At 42.0% G+C, this 19,520-nt stretch overlaps 1 protein-coding gene across 6 annotated transcripts in view; it reads right to left on the bottom strand.

Moving 5' to 3' along the window:
• LOC132384860 (thyroid hormone receptor alpha) overlaps positions 1 to 19,520 on the bottom strand; it is a 459,686-nt gene that overhangs the window by 207,633 nt on the left and 232,533 nt on the right. For 5 of the 6 annotated variants that reach the window (XM_059956458.1, XM_059956454.1, XM_059956450.1 and 2 more), the window contains exon 3: positions 17,703 to 17,852. The exons of the other annotated variant lie outside the window; for it this stretch is intronic. The gene's annotated coding sequence lies outside the window, so the exon portion shown is untranslated. The remainder of the gene's footprint in view (positions 1 to 17,702; positions 17,853 to 19,520) is intronic. 6 annotated transcript variants of the gene reach the window in all.

Below are 19,520 nucleotides of genomic sequence, written 5' to 3'. Positions count from 1 at the left end.
ATAAGGTTAGAAGTGGGATGTTTGCACAATGTTCACTCACATTTTCAACTCCTCAGCAAGTGAGGCACTCCATGTCTGCCTACAACAAGACCTAGATAACATTCAGGCACGAGCTGATAATATTCTTGTCACAAAAATGTTAGGCAATAACAGCTTCCAACAAAAGAAAGCCTGTCACCTACCCTAGCCATCCAATGGAATCCCATTAGTGTGTCCCCCACCGTCAATATCCTGGACATCACTGGTGGCCAGGAGCTGAATTGGTTCAGTTGGATGAATATTGTGGCTACAAAATAGGTCTGAGGCTAAGTATGCCATGCTGAATGACACAGGTCCTCTCAGCTCAAGGCTTCCCACCATCTACAAGGCACAAGGTAGGGCTATGATGGAATACTCTCCACTTCCCTAAAGCAATGCAGCCCTAACAATTCACTAGATTCTTATTATCACCCAGGATAAAGGGGCCCACATGATAGATGTCTTATGCATCCTAAATATTTATTACCTCCACCACTGGCACATGGTAGTTGCAGTGTATACCATCTACAAAATGCACTCCAGTTACTGAACTTGGTGCTAATTAAGCCTACCACCACAACAGACCACAATCTCACTGGCTCTCCACTCAGCCTTGAACGACCTGGACAACAGCAATACCCACATCACACAAATGTTTATTGATTACAGCTCAGTCAACAGCACCATCCTCTCAGTATAAATCAATACGCTTCAAAAACCTGGACCTCTGTACCTTCCTCTGCAGCTGGATCCTTAACTTCCTCATCAGATGACTGCAGTCAGTGTAGATCGGTTATAGCATCTCCTTCTCACTAACAATCAACACAAGTGCGCCTCAGGGACGTGTGCTTAGCCTACTGCTCTGTGTAACTGAGCCTACTCCCAAACCAGACAGAAAGAGTGTGGAACTCTCCCCATCCACATGCTCGTTTCTATGTTCCACATCATTCTGACTTGGAAATATATCACTGCTCCTTCATCATCACTGGGTTTAAACCCTGATACACCCAGTCTAGCAGGGCCATAATCAGAAAGACTGCAATGGCTCATTACTTCCTTCTCAAGGGCAATTAGGGGAGAGTAATAAATGCTGACCTTGCTGGCAAGTTTCAGGTCTGGAAAAGGAATGAAAGAAAAGTCTTATGTTTCAGAAAAGTGTTTAGCACATCTCAAAATCACATGTTATGTTATTCAGTATTGCTGGAATCAAGGGAACTGGTATTGTGGAAAAGTTGTCTAACAGGCAGTCTTGGAAGACTTCCAAGGACTCTCTGTACTGGGAGGCTAGAAATGAGGTTTCAGCCAACTTGCAATTACAGATAAAGCGCATGAATAAAACTTCAAAACAATAATTAGAAGGTAGGTTTTTTAAATGTAATATACCTCAGGCCTGTTGCTGGAAGCACTTTATGTGGATCTGGACTGCTCAGTTTTATCTTAATATGGTGTAAGTTTACACAGTGGCTTCTTTCCACCCAAGTTCATGAACTACAATGATAGATTTTTCTGTTCTTTTTCTTTCTTCCATGTGGGGTTAACTAGTGTCTCCTTAAATACACCTCTTCAGTATAAATATACTCAGTGGCCACTTTACTGGTACACCTATACACCTGCTCATCAATGCAAATATCTAATCACCAATCATGTAGCAGCAACTCAATGCATAAAAGCATGCAGACATGGTCAAGAGGTTCAGTTGTTGTTCAGACCAAACATCAGAATGGGGAAGAAATGTGATCTAAGTGACTCTGACCGTGGAATAATTGTTGGTGCCAGACAGGGTGGTTCGAGTATCTCAGAAACTGAGAATTTCATGCATAACAATTGCTAGAGTTTACCGAGAATGGTGTGAAAAACACAGAAGTTCAGTGGGTGAAAATGCCTTGTTAATGAGAGAGGTCAGAGTAGAATGGCCAGACTGATTGAAGCTGACAGGAAGGTGACAGTAACTCAAATAAACCATGTGTTATAACAGCAGCGTGCAGAGGAGTATCTTTGAACGTGCAATACGCCAAACCTTCTAGTGGATGGGCTATAGCAGCAAAAGACCATGAACATACACTCAGTGGCATCTTTACTGGGTATAGGAGGTACCTAATAAAGTGGCCACTGAGTGTAAGTTTGCAATTAATTCCATTTTTTTTCTAAGCAGAAGAGTGAAACTAACATGTTTCTGGCATCAGTAAGAGTCTATTACAGGGGTTCCCATTATGGGGTCCATGGACCCCTTGCTTAATGGCACTGCTCATGGCATAATAAAGGCTGGGAACCCCTGGAATATTGCAACAAAGTGTTTGTTGAGATTTCTACAAGTCGTACCTAAAGATCATATAAAAAATCTTATCAAATCTTTACAGTTCCCAGTAAAAGCCATATAGTGTTATACAGCACGAAAACAGGCCCTTCAGTTCAAATCAACTGTGCCAACCAAGATGGCCCATATGCTTCCAAACCTTTCCTATCCATGTACCTGTTGAAAAAAAAATCCCTCTCCCTCCTATTCCCCACTTTGGCCTCTTTCCTCTTCTCACCTGCCTGTCACCTTCCCCTGGGTCCCCTCTTCCTTCCCTTTCTTCTACGGTCTGCTTTCCTCTCCTCTCCAGCCATCAGACTCCTACATTTCAGGGAATAAAAGCCCCAGTCTATCAAATTCCTCCTTGCAACTCAAGCCCTCCAGTCCTGGTAGCATTCTTGTGAATCTAAAGTATCTATGTGAATAGTGCTATCACTTGAAAGAAGCAGCATCTCAACAGTGTATCTCTTCAAAACGTTCTATACCACTTCTACTGTGACCAACCCCATGCACAAATACATGATAAACTGTGACCAGCACAGTGGTTAGGGTAACACCATTGCAGATAGCAGCAGCGCTAACCCAGGTTCAATACAGGAGTTTGTACATTCTCACCTGGGTTTCCTCCAGATGCTCCAGGTTCCTCCCACATTCCAAAATGCATGGGTTAGTTGGTTAACTGGTCACATGGTTGTAATTGGGTGATGCGGGCTTGTTGGGCTGGAAGGGCCTCGAGGTAACGAGCTGTATTTCTAAACAAATTACTCCGAGCTCTTGCGAATTGAAAATAAAGATCGGAAGTGAGAATTGAGCAGCGGAAGTTGCAAAACTCCATCCGTTCCCCTTCTCTTCTTACCTGCTGGTGCTGATAGCCACTGGGGTAAATACTTATATGGGTCTCAGTGTCAGGATTTGCTGTGACTTTAAGAAGATTCTTCCAAACCAGGATGTATTATAGTCCGTCCCAGCTTTCAGATCATTAGGTTCACGTATATGTACTTTCTACCACGTATCACTTGCAAAGATCACAGCAATCCCCAAGGCATCTGGGAACCCTGTTATCTCTGTCTCAGAAGCCGACATCAGAACATCCTTCAAGAAGGTGAACCCTCACAAGATGTCAGACCCCGATGGTGTACCTGGCAAGGTACTGAAAACCTGTGTCAACCAACTGGCAGGGGTGTTCAAGGACATCTTCAGTCTTTCACCGAAGAATTCGGAGGTTCTCACCTGCTTCAAATGGGCATCAATCATACTGGTGCCCAAGAAGAACAGGGTGAGCTTCCTCAACATCTATCACCCAGTAGCATTCACATCTACTGTGATGAAGTGCTTTGTGAAGCTGGTCATGCCTAGAATTAATTCCTGCCTGAGCAAGGACCTGGGCCCGCTGCAGTTTGCCTACCACCACTACAGGTCTATGTCAGTGACAAATTCATTGGCTCTTCACTCAGCCTTGGACTACATGGACAACAGCAATATCTACATCAAGCAGCTGTTTATTGATTACAACTCAGCATTCAACACCACCTTCCTCTCAGTACTAATCAACAAGCTTCAAACACCTGGGCCTCTGTACTTCCTTCTGCAACTGGACCCTTGACTTCCTCACTGGGAGACCACAGTCAGAGCAGATTGGAAATAATATCTTCTTCTCACTGACAATCAACATAGGCACACCTCAGGTATGTGTGCTTAGCCACAGCTCTACTCTTTCTACACCTCCGACTGCATAGCTAGGCACAGCTCAAATATCATCTAAAATTTTGCACTTGACACCACTGTTGTTGGCATACAGGACTGAGGCTGGGATGTCAGGAGGACACATACACACCAGTCCTCATCAAGGGGTCTGCAGTGGAAAAGGTGAACAGCTTTAAGTTCCTGAGCACCAACATCTCAGAAGATCAATCCTGGGTTCAATGTACATATTGATGCAATCATGAAGAAATCATGTTCGCAGCTATACTTCACTAGGAATTGGAGGAGATTAATCACTCAATTTTATCACCAAAAACTCAATCAAATTTCTGCAGATGCACTGTGAAGAGAATTCTGACATTCCCCTTCATTATTACCATCAGGGAGGATGTACTGGAGCCTGAAAATGCACTCTCAACATTTTAGGAACATTTTCTGTCCCCTCTGCCATCAGATTTCTAAATGGTCCATGAATCCATGAACACAACCTCACTATTTCTCTTTTACACTATTTTTATTGCAACACAAAATTTTTATGTATGCTCTACTCTGCTGCTACAAAAGCAACAAATTTCACGCTATATGTCAGTGATAATAAATCTAATTCTGATATTGGCACACGTGGAGATGAAACTAACATGATCCCTCAAAGCTTGCAGTTTGCAATCCCTGACACCAGATGTCAGACAACAACAAGGCTGAACCAAGTACAGGAGTGAGCTATTATTGGCCACTTGCATTCTTTCACTGTTTGTGAAAACACTTCAGCATGCGACATGAGACTAATGAAGTGATTACCAGTGCTTCTAGTGCTGCCATGTGGTATAAAGCTCCTACTGCCAACTGAGTCTTAATTCTCACCAAGGAGGAATGAAAAGGACTGAATGTAGTGTGGTGCTTCTTAATAAATTTCACTGTAATTACTGGCTAGAAGCACAAGTGAGCATCGTAGCAGCCTGAATTCTGGCTTCACCACAAATATGGCCTTCTCAAATATAAATGGTTTTTTATACGTGGTATATATAAGCAATAAAAAGATCATGAAGTTCAGAAATTAGAAGATTTTGGAAGTAAAAATCTAAGCTGCAAGTCTCAAGGCTACTGCAAATCTCAAAAGAAAGATTGCTAGATTTTCTAGTGAAGTTATTCGGGGTTAAGAACTAAGAACTGGGTGGTGGAGATGAGGTGGAGCTAAGAAAGAGGTAATCATGATCTAACTGGTGGACCAACATAGAAGAGCAGAATGGCTACTTCCAGTTCCAATGCTCTAACAAGTTGATCAAAATCTAGAAAATCAATACTTCAGCTGGGGCCATTTAATGCAACTGAATTCTAATGGAAGTTTCAGACATCAGTGCCCTGTTCATGTTAGTATTTCTTACTTTTTTATTTTATTACTGAATTCCTGCTTTCGAGGGCTCCGGTGATGGGAAATCTTGGGATTTTTTCACATCCACACATCTTTGCTGATAAACCCATGAAGTTGTTGGTTCTGGGTTTCTTCCACTCCTACCCTGTTGGATATACTCTTTCTGTTTATAGTTACTCGTTGACAGAATCTGAATCAGATTCATTATCACTTACATATGTCAAGAAATTTGTTGTTTTGTGGCAGCAGTACAGTGCAATATATAAAGTAAATGATAAATTACAGTAAGATATTTATGGAGGAAGGGAAGAAGCTGTTCCTGAAACATTGAGTGATATCTTCAGGTTTTATTTATTTATTGGTGTACAGCATGGAATAGGCCCTTCCTGCCCTTCGAGGCTGGCTGCCCAGCAACCCCTGATTTAATCTGAGCCTAATCATGGGCCAACTTACAATGACCAATTCACCTACCAACTGGTATATCTACGTGGGAGGAAACCGGAGCACTTGGAGGAAATCCACACGGTCATGGGGAGAACATACAAACTCTTTACAGGCAGTGATGGGAATTGACCCTGGGTCACCTGTACTGTAAAGTGTTGTGCTAACCACTACGCTATTGTGCCGCAGGTTCTTGTACCTCCTCGTCTGATGGTAGTAATGAGAAGAGCCCATGTCCTGGGTAGTTGGGGCCCTTAATGACGGATGCCACCTTTCTGAGGCATCACCTCTTGAAGATGTCCTCGACAGTGGAGAGGCTAATGCCATGATGGAGCTGGCTGAGCTTCCAAGCCATTGTGGCTTTACCCAATCCTGTGTATTAGCCACTTCATACCAGAATGGTGATACCAGCAGTTGGAATGCTCTTCATGGTACATCTGTGGAGGATGTGATTGCCATTACCTTGGCCATTGCCCCATCCGTAACCGCCCTGGAGAAGATGGTGTTGAGTTGTCCCTTGAACCACTGTCGTGCTTCTAGAACTTGTACAACACTGTTGGAATCAGTTCCAGGATTAACACAGAGCAACAATAAAAGAACAGCAAAATCTTTCCAAATCAGGATGGTGAGCGACACAGAGGTAAATTTAAAGATGATAATGACAGAGGTTCAAAGGAAAGTTAATGATAACCTGGACTGGCCACACGTCACCTCTGTTTGTAGTGGTATTCGCAAGTTGAGTAAGTATTCCAGTGTGCAGTGGGTATCACAGGCTTCAATGTGCACAGACCTACTGGCATGGACAAAAGGACAGAGTGGCTGACAGGCAGTGAGACCAGCCCTCACAAGCTGTGTCATGACTTCTTTGTGACTTGCACTTCTTCCAACGTGCTCCACATCTCCTGTTACACGAGCTTAAAATCAGGAGAGTGGGATTCAAGTGCAAATCTAAAGAATCAAACAAGGACAGCAGCTTTTGAAATTTGAAGAAAATGTGGAATCTGGTTTATCTCAGAGCAAGTGTGATACAGGAAGTGTTTTCTTTTGGCTCCCTTGTGTTCATGGATCATTGTTCAAGCACTGAGTTACACCAGGCAATCATCTCAGCCAATTTTTGGCAATGAAACCTGATAAACTCCACTTAGCTTTGTTTATCTTCACAAGTAACAGAAGTTATAAAGGGGATGAGGAGAACAGCAGTTCACAGGCCAGGAAATAAACAGCCTCGGTTAGCCTTTTGGTTCAAAGTCATTCAGAGAAATAATTAGGAAATCTTAGCTATGAAGCTCTATGAGAGGGATCATTATGTAGGAGTGCATTGTTAAGCTGCTAATTACAGGACAATACAAGCAGCTCCAACTACACATTGAATTCTTAAACAGGCAAAATGATGATTGGCAACAGTACAACACAAAGTCATAGAATATGAATAAGAATGGCTTTGCAAATCCTAGCAAAATCTCTTGCTGACTAACAATGTTTAATCTATTTTTTACAGGTACACTCAGCATTCTGGATTGATGTTATAGCTCAGAAATAGCCTCTGAGCAAGTGATAGTCAATTCCTGGGTTCTGGAATGCCTCCATGTCATAACCTTATATACAACACTATTGAGTGTGCCCTTTTGCTTTAAAGTTATTCATTTAGAGCATGTGCTGTCACTGGCTTGATCTGATTATTTGGAGGGGACTTTTAAGTTACTGCATGAACCTGATACTGTGTTCCATTTGCTGCTTTTCATCACTAAAGTCTATATAAGGCTGCATTTACACTTTATTAGGTACACCTACTTGTTAATGCAAATATCTAATCAGTCAATCATGTAGCAGCAACTCAATGCATAAAAGCATGCAGACATGGTCAAGAGGTTCAGTTGTTGTTCAGACCAAACATCAGAATGGGGAAGAAATGTGATCTAAGTGACTTTGACTGTTGAGTGATTGTTGGTGCCAGATGGGGTGGTTTGAGTATCTCAGAAACTGCTGATCTCTTTGGAATTTCTCACACAACAGTGTCTAAAGTTTACAGAGAATGGTGCAAAAACAACACTAACATCGAGTGAACAGCACCTCATCAGTGACAATAAATCTGGTCAAAGAGCTAGGTTTCAATGGGCCTCTCAGAAGAGGAGGTAGAGGGATAGCCATGCCAGTGGAGAGAATTCCACAGCTAAAGCGCACAACAGATGAAGGCATTCAGTGGTACAGTGCTTAAGACCCGAGGATAGGAAAAGTAAAGAAAAGGTAGAGCTGGTGGCTGTCACAAGATTAAGAAAGGAGTGGGTGGAGAATGATTTATTAAAATATATTGGGATTAATAGTTTTAAAAAATGTGCTAAGTGTAAAACTGAGTAGCTGGCGTGGGAACCAGAGTTGCTTTTTCTGTTTAGTTGCTAGAGGCACAGAAAGAGACAAAGTAAACACAGAGCAAGTTGTGAAAAGACAGCAATAAAAAAACATGGTGCAGAAACTCAGCAAGTCGGGCAGCATTTATGCAGGGAAATAGACTGTTGACTGTTCAGGTTGAGGCACTTTATTTACAAGTCATGATATGACAGAAAAGGTTCTGCAGAATTATATTTTGTTCTTTTCTCCTCTACAGGAGCCAATAACTTTATCTGCTATTCCCCTGCCACCAACATTTACTGGGATCTGTGCCCAGGGACCAACTTGCACTGACATTCCATTCTTCCAGCTGACTTTCACTGGGTTTCATTTCCCTGACACCTGACTCTCATTGGGTTTGGTATCACGTGCCCATGACTCCCATTAGATTCACTTCCCCCAGCACTGACTCTCACAGTGGTTCCACTTCTCTGGCATTAACTCGCTCTGGGAATTCTTATGGCAGATTCTTGTTGGGTTTGGTTCACCAGCACAAACACCAAGTGCCAAATCTTCCCATCTTGTAATCAAATGGCATATGACTGAAGTTGTAAACTGCAAGCTGTTGTTGCTCTCTTGGAGGGTGTAATGTGAGGGAGGTTCCCTCTGCACACACAGCTTCATTAGTGTTCAAACTTTGCCTTTTTTTTTGCTGTTTCTCAGACACTTTCATTCCCTCTCTAACCTGCTGTTGTCATCTTTCTCTAGATGCTCTAGTTACTTTCTGTCAATAAGAACATTAGGAATAGGGGCAGAAGTATTCTGATCAGCCTCTAAGGCCAAGCTCATATTCTGCAGGATGATGGCTAATTTTCTAATTTATCACTACTTTCCTGACCAATCCCTCACCATTTGGTTTCTTTGGGGTGACACAGTGGCATAGCACTTAAACAAAACATTACAGCACAGCTCAGGCCCTTCAGCCCAGTATGTTGTGCTAGCTTTTAACCTACTCTAATATCAATCTAACCTTTCCCTCCTACATAGCCCTCCATTTTTCTATCATCCATGTACCTATCTAATAGTTTCTTTTATGGCTGTCAGTAACTTGTAACCCAGATGTCTTTGAACATTAATATTACCCAATCTCTCACCACTTAAAAAATATTAATTGTTTCTTGTTCTACCAAAGTGAATAACTATCATTCTTTACACACTGCAATCCACCTGCCATTTTGCTGCTCATACCCTTAGCTTATCCAACTTTTCCTGAAGCCTCTTTGCTTCCTCAATGCTACTCAGATTCCCACTTAGTTTTATGTTGTCTGCAAACTTGATATGTTACATTTAGTTTCCAAAGCCAAATCACTGATGTAGATTATGAAAGGTTGTAACCTAAGTGTTGATCGTTATGGTACCCCACTATCCACAGCCTGCCAACTTGAGAAAGACCCATTTCTTCCTGTTCTTTATTTTCTATCTGATTATCAAATGTCCATAAACTCCATGCTAGTGCACTCAATTCCAGGTGTTCTAACCTTAGATCATAAGACATAGGAGCAGAATTAGGCCATTGTTCATCAACATCAAGTTCATCAAAAACCTTCCAACAATCCAAAACACACCACAGCCAATGGTTTTATCTACTAGGTTCTACCTCAATAGATTAGTCAAACTCAATTGCCCTTTCATAAATCTATATTGACTCTGTTCAAACATTATTATTTTCTTGGATGTCACATCCTTTATTATAAATGTCAGCAGTTTTTCAACAACTGACATTGGACTAATAGGTTGGTAGTTCCCTGTTTCTACTCTTGCACCTTTCTGAAATAGTGCAGTCAACTTCCTACCTTTCAATTTTCAGAAACTAATCCAGAATTCATCAAATTTTGAAAGATGATAACAAGAATATCCACTATCTCCATTACAATCTCTCTCAAAATTCTGAAATGTAGACCATCACATCCTTGGATTTATCAGGACCATTAGCATCTTTGGTCGAACTTCCTTACAAATAATGTTTACTTTTACTTCTTCATCTGAACTGGGCCTTTATTCACCAGTAGTTCTGAGACTCCGTGTTTCTTTGAAGATAGACAAGGTCCTTATTTAATTCTTCTTCCATTTTCTCATTACTCAATTTAACTGCTCCCATCTCTGCAAGGAACCCAGATTTCATCACACTAATCTTTTCCTTTCCCTGCTACTTTCCTCTGATCACATTGGCAGTACATAGAGTAGGATCTTCCATTAAAAGATGACATTAATTCAAAACTCAGGCCATGGGGATGATTACACTGCCGGTTTCTTGCAGTCTATTTCATGTTTGTTGTTTGATACTACCCAACCTGCAAACTGCCTTTTCCAAAAGCTCCTTTCTGAAAAGCACTATAGGGCTATTAAAACAAAATCCATGCCATCCTAAAGATGTCTTCCTCTACACAGTTAATCTGATAAACCATTCTAGTTAGCCACCTCCCCACCCCTCTCATCTATTACCTCAGTCACTGCACTGCACTGTAAACACTTTAAACCACTTTTTACAATGTCCTCTGCTAACATTGTAAATACATGTTGGTATTGATGAATTAATACACATTTTATTCCATATCCATACTTTAACCTCTGAATTTATTTTTATATAACACTTCATTCTTTATAATTGTTGAATGTTATTGTTTTTTTTGTTGTTGCATGTTGTGCCCAGACCAATACATCACAGCAAATTCCTAATACTTCTAAATGTATGTATGAATAAATTTGATCCTTGTTTACTCTCATATACTGTACATTCCCTTTTTAAAAATTAATTTCCTGGTCAAGGAGTCAGAGTTATATAGCACGACCCAGCTTGCCCATGCCATCCAAGATGTCTAACAAAGCTAGTCCTACTTGCTTGCATTTGGCCCAGATCCCTCCAAATCTTTCTATCTATGTACCTATCCAAATATCTTTTAAATATCGTAATTGTACTTGCCTCTACCACTTCCTCTGGCAGCTCATCACCCTCTGTGTAAAAATGCTTCCACTCAGCTCTCTTCAATATTCCCCATCTTATTTTAAACCTCAGCCTTCTAGTTCTGGACTTTGTCCTTTGTTGAACTCTTAAAAAACCCTAGTCCTCAGTGTTAATGTTTTATTTGTTATTTTTACAAGCATTTTCTTCAGATTTAATGTCACCTCCTGTAATCCATATATGAACCATCTGATGAGCCCTTGAACCTTAAAGGAATTTTTATGACATGGGAAATTCTACCCATACCCTTTGAACAGCCATCCTTTTCTTTTGGTCTCAAGACTGCATTGTACTGGAGGACGTGCCTTTAAGGTGAGAGGGGGTAAATTTAAGGGTGGCAAGGTTTTTTTTACACAGAGAGTGGTTGATGTCTGGAGCAGGTAGCTCAGGGTAGTGGTTGAAGCAAATATACTGGTGGCATTTAAGAGGCTGTTAAGATGGACACGTAAATATACAACGAATGGGGATATGGACCATGTGCTACAAGAAAGAGGTATAGCTTAATTCGGCATTGTGTTCAGCTCAGAAATCGTAGGCCAAGAAGTCTGTTCTTCTGCTGTAAAGTTCTATGCTCTATGTCCTATATAATGTGGATGAAATTATTATCTATATTTGTGGTGGGGAAGTGGGGCAGATTGGCAACCTTTAGCTATTGACTCAGTGCAACAAAACAGCTGCTGGTTGTATGTGTACATTGGATACCAAATGTATGGGGGCTAAGTCCAGAGGGAGACAAGTATTCTCATGTAAGGTTAATGCTGGTGACCAAAGATAAACTTTTCCTTCAGGGCTTGGGTGGGGGCTAAAGTTACATTTGTCAGTCATACAGAGGGGAGTGGCATAGAGAATATGGCAGGAGCCAACAAGAAGTGTCCTGAGAAGGCATTGGAGAGTTGGGAAGGCAAGGACAGAGAAGAATTGATGTGGGACAGGGTGGGCTGGTTGGAGAATGCACTCCAAAACTGTCAGAAAGAGCTGAGAGAAGAATCTCTAATCTGTCATGATTGATTTAGGAGTGAAGGATACTAAAAATGTACAACTTATTCATTTTACAGACCTGGCTTTGGCTCCTGAAGTTGTGGAATCTGACTGTTCATTTCCTGAAAGGATTCCACAGGGAAACCAAGCATGAAGTTGAAGCCACAGAAATGGATTTTAACTTGAAGGCACATTCTGGAAATATAACTTGCTGGAAAAAAAAGCTGCAAACCAGCTTAAAATTGTTTTTTGTGGGATTTTTTTTTTGCTTCAGCTACCTTGTTGTGGGAGCAATGAGGAAATGTATGTGGGTGGTGGTTATTTCTATAACTCAAGGATACAGCTGGGCTTTGAGAATAAAAGGACTGGGGTGAGGGAGATCATGCTGAAGTAGCATTGCTTGCGAGAGATTGGGGGTTCTCTAATGAGTGGTTAGGGTCCCATTTGTAAAAGGGGATTCAATTAGTGGCAACGAGCAGGAGACGCAGTATGCTCACCGCTGAGGTCAAGTGGATGCTGGTGAGGAACATGGGTGGGTGGCAGTTAGTACTGTTTTGTGGTGGATTCAGTAGTGGTCAGGGTGGCAGTTCGAAGGTTTAGTTGTGAGATGGGCTTTGGGGCAGTGGGCAGATCTGTGATGAAGAGGGAAAGCAGATGATATTTAGCAGGACAGACTGTATCTGGAGGAAGAATACGTTGAGTTAATGTCTTGGCTCAACAGTTCTTCACGGCAACTGGAAAATTATGAAAACCGTGTGTTAAAATGCATCGAGGAGGGATGGAAAGAACAAAGGGAAAATGGGATAGGCTGAAGATGACAGTCTAACATCAAATGTAAAGAGACAGTACACTGTTAATGGCAACTCCCTTAACAGTGGCAAAGAGCAGAGGGATCTTGGGGGCCAAGGTTATAGCTCCCTGAAAGTGGTTGCATAGGTTGATTAGTTGAGGAATTGAGTTCAAAAGCCAGGAAGTCATGATGCAACTTTATTAAACTCCAGTTAGGCCACAACTGGAGTATTACATTCATTTCTGGTTGCCCCATTATAGGAAGGATGCTCAAAGTTCAAAGTAAATTTATTATCAAAGTACACACTGTCTATGTTACCATATACTACCTTGTGATTTATTTTCTTACAGGCATTCAGAGTAAAACAAAAAATCTCAATGGAATCAATGAAAATCTACACACACACATAGACTAACAAACAACCAATGTGCAAAAGAAGACAATCTGTGCAAATAAATAAATAAGTAAGTATACTGTATATTTGAGAACTGAGAACATAAGTTGTACAATCCTTGAAAATGAGTCCATGGGTTGTGTTTAGTGATCAGTTCAGTGTTGAGGTGAGTGAAGTTATCCACGCTGGTTCAGGAGCCTGATGGTTGAAGGGTAATAACTATTCCTGAACTTGGTGGCACGGACTCTAAGGCTCCTGTTCCTCTTCTTTGATGGCAGCAGCAAGAAGAAAGCATGGTCTGGATTGGTGGGAGTCCTGGATGGTGGATGCTGCTTTCCTGTGATAATGCTTCCGGAAGATGTGCTCAGTGGTGGAGAAGGCTTTGCCTGTGATGGACTGGGGTCCAATCCACCACTTTTTGTGGGCCTTTGGAGAGGGTGGAGAAGAGGTTTATGAGGATGTTGTCTGGATTGGAGGGCATGAGCTATAATGAGAGGTTTGGCAAACTTGGCGTTGTTTTCTCCTCTCTTTTAAATGTTTCCTCCTCTCACCTTACATGCTTGTTCCCTAGTACTTGACAGTTCTTCCTGGAAGAAAGATTCTGTCTATGTTCCACAGTTTTATAAACTTCTATCAGTTCCCTCCTGACTTCCGACACTGTATAGAAAACAACCCAAGTTTGTTCAGACTCTCTTTATAACGTAAACCCTCTAATCCAGGAAGTGTCTTGGCAAACATCTTTTGTTCCCTTTCCAACATCTCTACATCCTTCTTTTAATGGGGAGACCAGAATTGTACAAGTTGAAGTGCAGCCTAACCAAAGTTTTATACAGTTGCAACATGACTTACTGATTCTTATGCTCGGTGCCCCAATCAATGAAGGCAAGGATGCCACCTATACACTTTCCTCACCACTCTACCTACTTGACAAACTTTGACAACCTTCCACAGATGCACAGTGGAGAGTATATTGACTGGTTGCATCATGGTTTGGTATGGAAACACTAGAGCCCATGAATGGAACAGCCCACAAAAAGTAGTAGATACAGCCCAGTCCTTCACAGGAAAAGCACTCCCCCCCCCCCATTCAGCACATCTACAAAGAGCACTGCCACAAGAAAGTGGTGTCCATCATCAAGGACTCCACCATCCAGGCCATGCTCTCTTCTAACTACTACCATCAGGCAGGAGGTACAGAAGCCTTGTATCCCCCACACCAGGTTCAAGAACAGTTGTTACCCTACAACCATCAGACTCCTGAACCAGTGTGGATACCTTCACTCACCACAACTCTGAACTAATTGTACAATGTGTAGACTTACTTTAAGGGACTCTTTGTAACTCATGTTCTCAGTATTTTTTACATAGATTGTCTTCTTTTGCACATTGGTTATTTGTGAGCCTTTTTTATGTACAGGTAGTCCCCGAGTTATGAATGTCCAACTTACGGGCAACTGGTATTTACGAACTGAGGAAAGAGAACGCCATCCACCATTTTAAGTCGTTGCTGTTGACACTGTGTTGAGTGTTTAACTTTGTATTTGGCTTAAATTTTTCTTAGTAAGATTCACCCTGAACCCGACACCCCCCCCCCCCCCGTTCCGGTTGGCTGGTGGCGTAGTGAGATCAGCGCCGGGCTCGGGTTTGATCCAGTGACAGACCGCTCCTGTGCCAGGTTGATGTCGATCCAGTGACTCCCGTACCATCCGTGTTGGGTTGATGCCGAGCTCGCAACTCGACCTCATAAAAAAAACACTGCCACCTCCAGTTTAAATTCCCACGCAGAATATTGTTGAGGATCAAATACCCAAACCCAGCACAGCCTCCACTTGTCCCATTTAACCTGTCTCAGTGCAGTGGTCCTTAGGACCCAGCGGACCTCGGGAGCCGGCGCAGCTCGGGACCCGCCACCCGCAGTGTTTCTGTTCCATTGATGGGAAACGATCGTGATTGAAAATAAAGTGGAAATAATAAAGCATTTGGAAAGAGGTGAAACACCATCGGTCATTGGAAAAGCATTAGGCTACAGTCGGTCAACAATCGGAACAATTTTAGAGGATAACGGATAAAGTGAGAATAATGGAGCATGTGAAAGGCCCTGCCCCGATGAAAGCTACAATTATTACTAAGCAACGCAGTGGTTTAATTATTGGAATATATACCTTTCTTAAGTGTTTTATATGCGTAGAAAGGTAAAATATATACTATATACTAAGACAAACATTTGACTAACTGATGCTAAATAATACCGGATGTACCTGTTCCGACTTACGTACAAATCCAACTTGAAGGAGAACTCAGGAACGGAACTCGTACATAACCCGGGGACTGCCTGTATAGTTTTTTTATAAATTCTGTTGTATTTTTTCCCAGTAAATGCCTGCAATAAATTAATCTCAAGGTAGCATATGGTAACATTTAAGTACTTTGATAATAAATTTAGTTTGATTTTGACTTTACCTTGTGTAGCCACTTTCAGAGAGCTACGGACTTGGATCCTGAGATCCTGCTGTATATTGTTTCTTATTGTTCATTGTAGAAAAATACTGGAAATAAGAGAAGCTGACTGGGCAGTAATTGGTGTAAACTATCAAGAATTCATCTAATTAGTATGCGAGCCTACTCTCAGGTCAGTGTGGAGATTCCTTCCAGTGGTTACTATATGTTATTCAGAATTATCTGAGCAAAGAACAAAAGGCTTGTAATAATCAAAACCCGCTGTCCTCTGCAACAGTTCAGGGAAGTTTTCTGATTGGCAGGAGAGGCAAGGCTCAGTTTTAGCTTCCCGAGTTAACTGATCTAGCTAGGGGAGAAGCTTATGTCAAAGTTAGCCCCTTCTTCTTCATTCGGGGGGGGGGGGCAATCATCTGGAGGTGCCATTCTGCCCAGCAGTTGTTGCTGGGGGTTCAGATCAAGTCATTGAGTCACAGAAACAGGTCTTCCAGTCCACCAAGTCCATGCCAAACTATTAATCTGCCTAGTCCCATCAATCCACACCTAGATGAGGGCCACTATCCCTCTTCCATCCATGTACCTATCCAAATTTCTCTTAAATGTTGAAATCAAACCCATATTCACCACTTTCGCTGGCAGCTCATCCCACACTCTCACCAACCCCCCCCCCCAGTGAAGAAGCTCCTCCGCATGTTCCTCTTAAACATTTCAACTTACACCCTTAACCCATGACCTCCAGTTGTAGTCTCACCCAACCTCAGTGGAAACATTTACCCTGTTAGCCTGCTAACATTTACCCTACCTCCACCCGTCATAATTATGTACACCACTATCAAATCTTTCCTCATCCAAGGAAATGTATGGAAAATCACAGGAGCACAGAACCAGGTATTTCCTCTGACCATTAAGTAAACTGTCAAGACAATTTGCCAAGCTGTAGGTTTGAAAACCAGCTTTAATTCTTCATTCTACTCATACTTTGACCTTGCTATTGTTGGTTTCCCGCATTATTCCAGTGAAGCTTGGCTTAGAACATAGGACAACCTACGATGTCCTGCCGACCTTATAACTTACTCCAAGATCAATCTGACCCTTTTATCCTTCCTCGTCCCAAAGAGAAAAGTCCTAACTCGCTCAAGCTATTCTCATAAAATATGCTCTCTAATCTAGGCAACATCTGGTAAATCTCTTCTGCACCTTCTCCAAAGCTTCCACATCTTTCCTATAATAATGAGGTGACCAGAAACAAACACAGTAAAGTATGTAGTAATCAGAGTTCTATAGAGCTGGAACATTACTTTGCGGCTCTTGAACTCAATACCCCAACTCTTGAAAGCCAACACACCGTACGTCTTCCTAACCTCTCTATCAATTGGTAATGTGGACCCCCGCTCCTACCAACTTCTATGAACACTGCCATTAACTCTGTATTCTGCCCTTAAGTTCACCTTCCAAAGTGTGTTAGTTCACACATTACTGGATTGCACTCCATCTACCACTTCGCAACCCAGCTCTGTGTCCTATCAATTTCTGTTGAACGACAACCTTCTACACTATCCACAGCACCACCAACCTTCATGTTATCTACAAACTTACTAACCCACCCTTCCACTTCCTCATCTAAGTCATTTACAAAAATCACAAAGAGTACAGGTCCCAGAACAGTTCCCCGTGGAACACCACTGTTCACTGGCCTCCAGGCAGAATACCATACATTTAATATACTACCACCCTCTGCCTTCTATGAGTGAGCCAAAACGCTACCATTTTAGTGTCTTTTAATCCCACCCACTTTCCACTGTATCACAGACTTTCCCTTTTGTCCGGTCATCCCACACTTAGAACTTTGACCTCACTATTGTTAGTTTCCCACATTAAGCCAGTCTGTAATATTTCACTGTTCTGTTGCAAGGCACTGACCTGAAATGTCAATTCTGTTCCTCTCTCCACAATGCTGTCAGACTGGCTCCCTTTATTTTGGGTTTACGACTTCTTCGGTACTTTACTCCCGACTCCAAGTAGCCGTCACTCAGCAAGGCAGAGAACGTCAGGTATCAGCATGGCAGAATGCTATCAGGAACAAATGTGGATGGAAAATAACTTTGAAAGCCTTATAAAACATGCTAACCAAATCAGCTTGGTTAGCTGTCTGTTACACCACTCACTAAAGGGAGTCAGCTTAACTTTGTGTTCTGAAAGAAATGCATAAGTATGGAAATCTTGTTGGCAAACATGGATGAGGAATAAAAATACAGCATGAGACAATTAGAAGGCAGTAACCAATAGAGCTGCTACAGAGTAATTTCTCAAAAAAAACATACAGAAACCAATATAAGCCCCTTCAGTGCCTCTTTAGAACCCATTGCGTCATCTGCTGCATGTGGAGCAGCATTCTGGAAGGGTTCTGCAGCTGGCTGTTAAGAGGCAGAGGGAAGCTGCCACGGACGGCACTGTAAATTCCATCCTTGCTGGCAAGGTTGCAGTTGGCTATTCATCATGTGGTAAGTCACAGAACTACATTAGTTGGGTTCCTTCTGTGCTTTCGCTCAAATTATATTTCCCCTCCGTGTTTTGCACCAATCCTCAATTAAAGTCTTAGTAAGGGATTAGAAACATTTATATAGCATATTTCATGAACTTCAGAAAGGCCAAAGCATTTTATACCCACTAAAGTACAAAGAAGCCTTTTTTGTCTGGTTTCACAAAAAGCAATCAATTAAAACTCCAACCTCTGTGCTGGCATAGGCTAGTTATGCTCTTCTCAGAAATTGTACAGCCTGTCCCAAAGTTAAGAATGCCTGACTCCTGGACACCCCCTACATATGAAAAAGGTTCCATGATATTATTAAATTCAGAAGTCCAATATATGTACATAAATTTGTTTCTACAAGAAGCAGAATTAGTACATTCTCCTTCTCCTCTTCTAGTAATTGTCTTTCTTATCAATCAAGTAACTTTGATGCCAATACTGTGCAAGTGTGGTTACTTTATTGAATGATTGTTGTGTATTTTGGAATTGGTTTATTATTGTCACATTACCAAGATACAGTGAAATTTTTTTTTCGTCTGCCTGCTGTCCAGGCAGATCATTCCATGTACTTAAGTGTACATTGAGGACCGTCACCTTTTCATGGTGGAGAAGCTTGTGAATTCCTGAGATCCCAAGAGCGATGGCATCTGGAGTTTGGCCACTGGAGCTTAGCTCCTGGTAGGGTCACCCATGGCGGTAAGGCCAAAGGGGAGGTTCGCGATAAACAACGATCTGCCCAAGACCTCAATGGTGGAGCAGGCAGAAGGTGATTAGACATCACAATGGCACTCAAGCTGGAGGAAGGGTCTCCAGTCATTTTGCATTCCGTGCCACTGGACCCTGATCCAGATCTGTTAAGGACTGTCTGGAGGCTGCCTGTGCATCAGCCTTCCCACATTAAACAAATTATGCACAGGCGTTCTCCATTAAGGGAATCCACCCTAACATCCTGGTTATGTGGATCCCAGATCAGCAACTACAACCAACTGAGGACCCACTAATAGACAAGCCCTTTGGAGAACATCATACTCGACTCAAGAGATTACACTATGAACACTACATTGAGGTAGCAGGAAAGAAAAATCAAAATGTACAATATTGTGTTATAGAAAAAGAGCAGTGCAGGTAGCCAAATAAACTACAAGTGTCATGACAAGGTTGATTGGGAGATCGAGAATTCATCTTTAGCATATAAGAGGTACATTCAA

This window comes from Hypanus sabinus, chromosome X1, assembly GCF_030144855.1.
Source record: "Hypanus sabinus isolate sHypSab1 chromosome X1, sHypSab1.hap1, whole genome shotgun sequence".
In the NCBI taxonomy this organism is placed as follows: Eukaryota; Metazoa; Chordata; class Chondrichthyes; order Myliobatiformes; family Dasyatidae; genus Hypanus; species Hypanus sabinus.
Note: the sequence above shows the minus strand (reverse complement) of the source record. Positions and strands in the feature narration are given on the sequence as shown.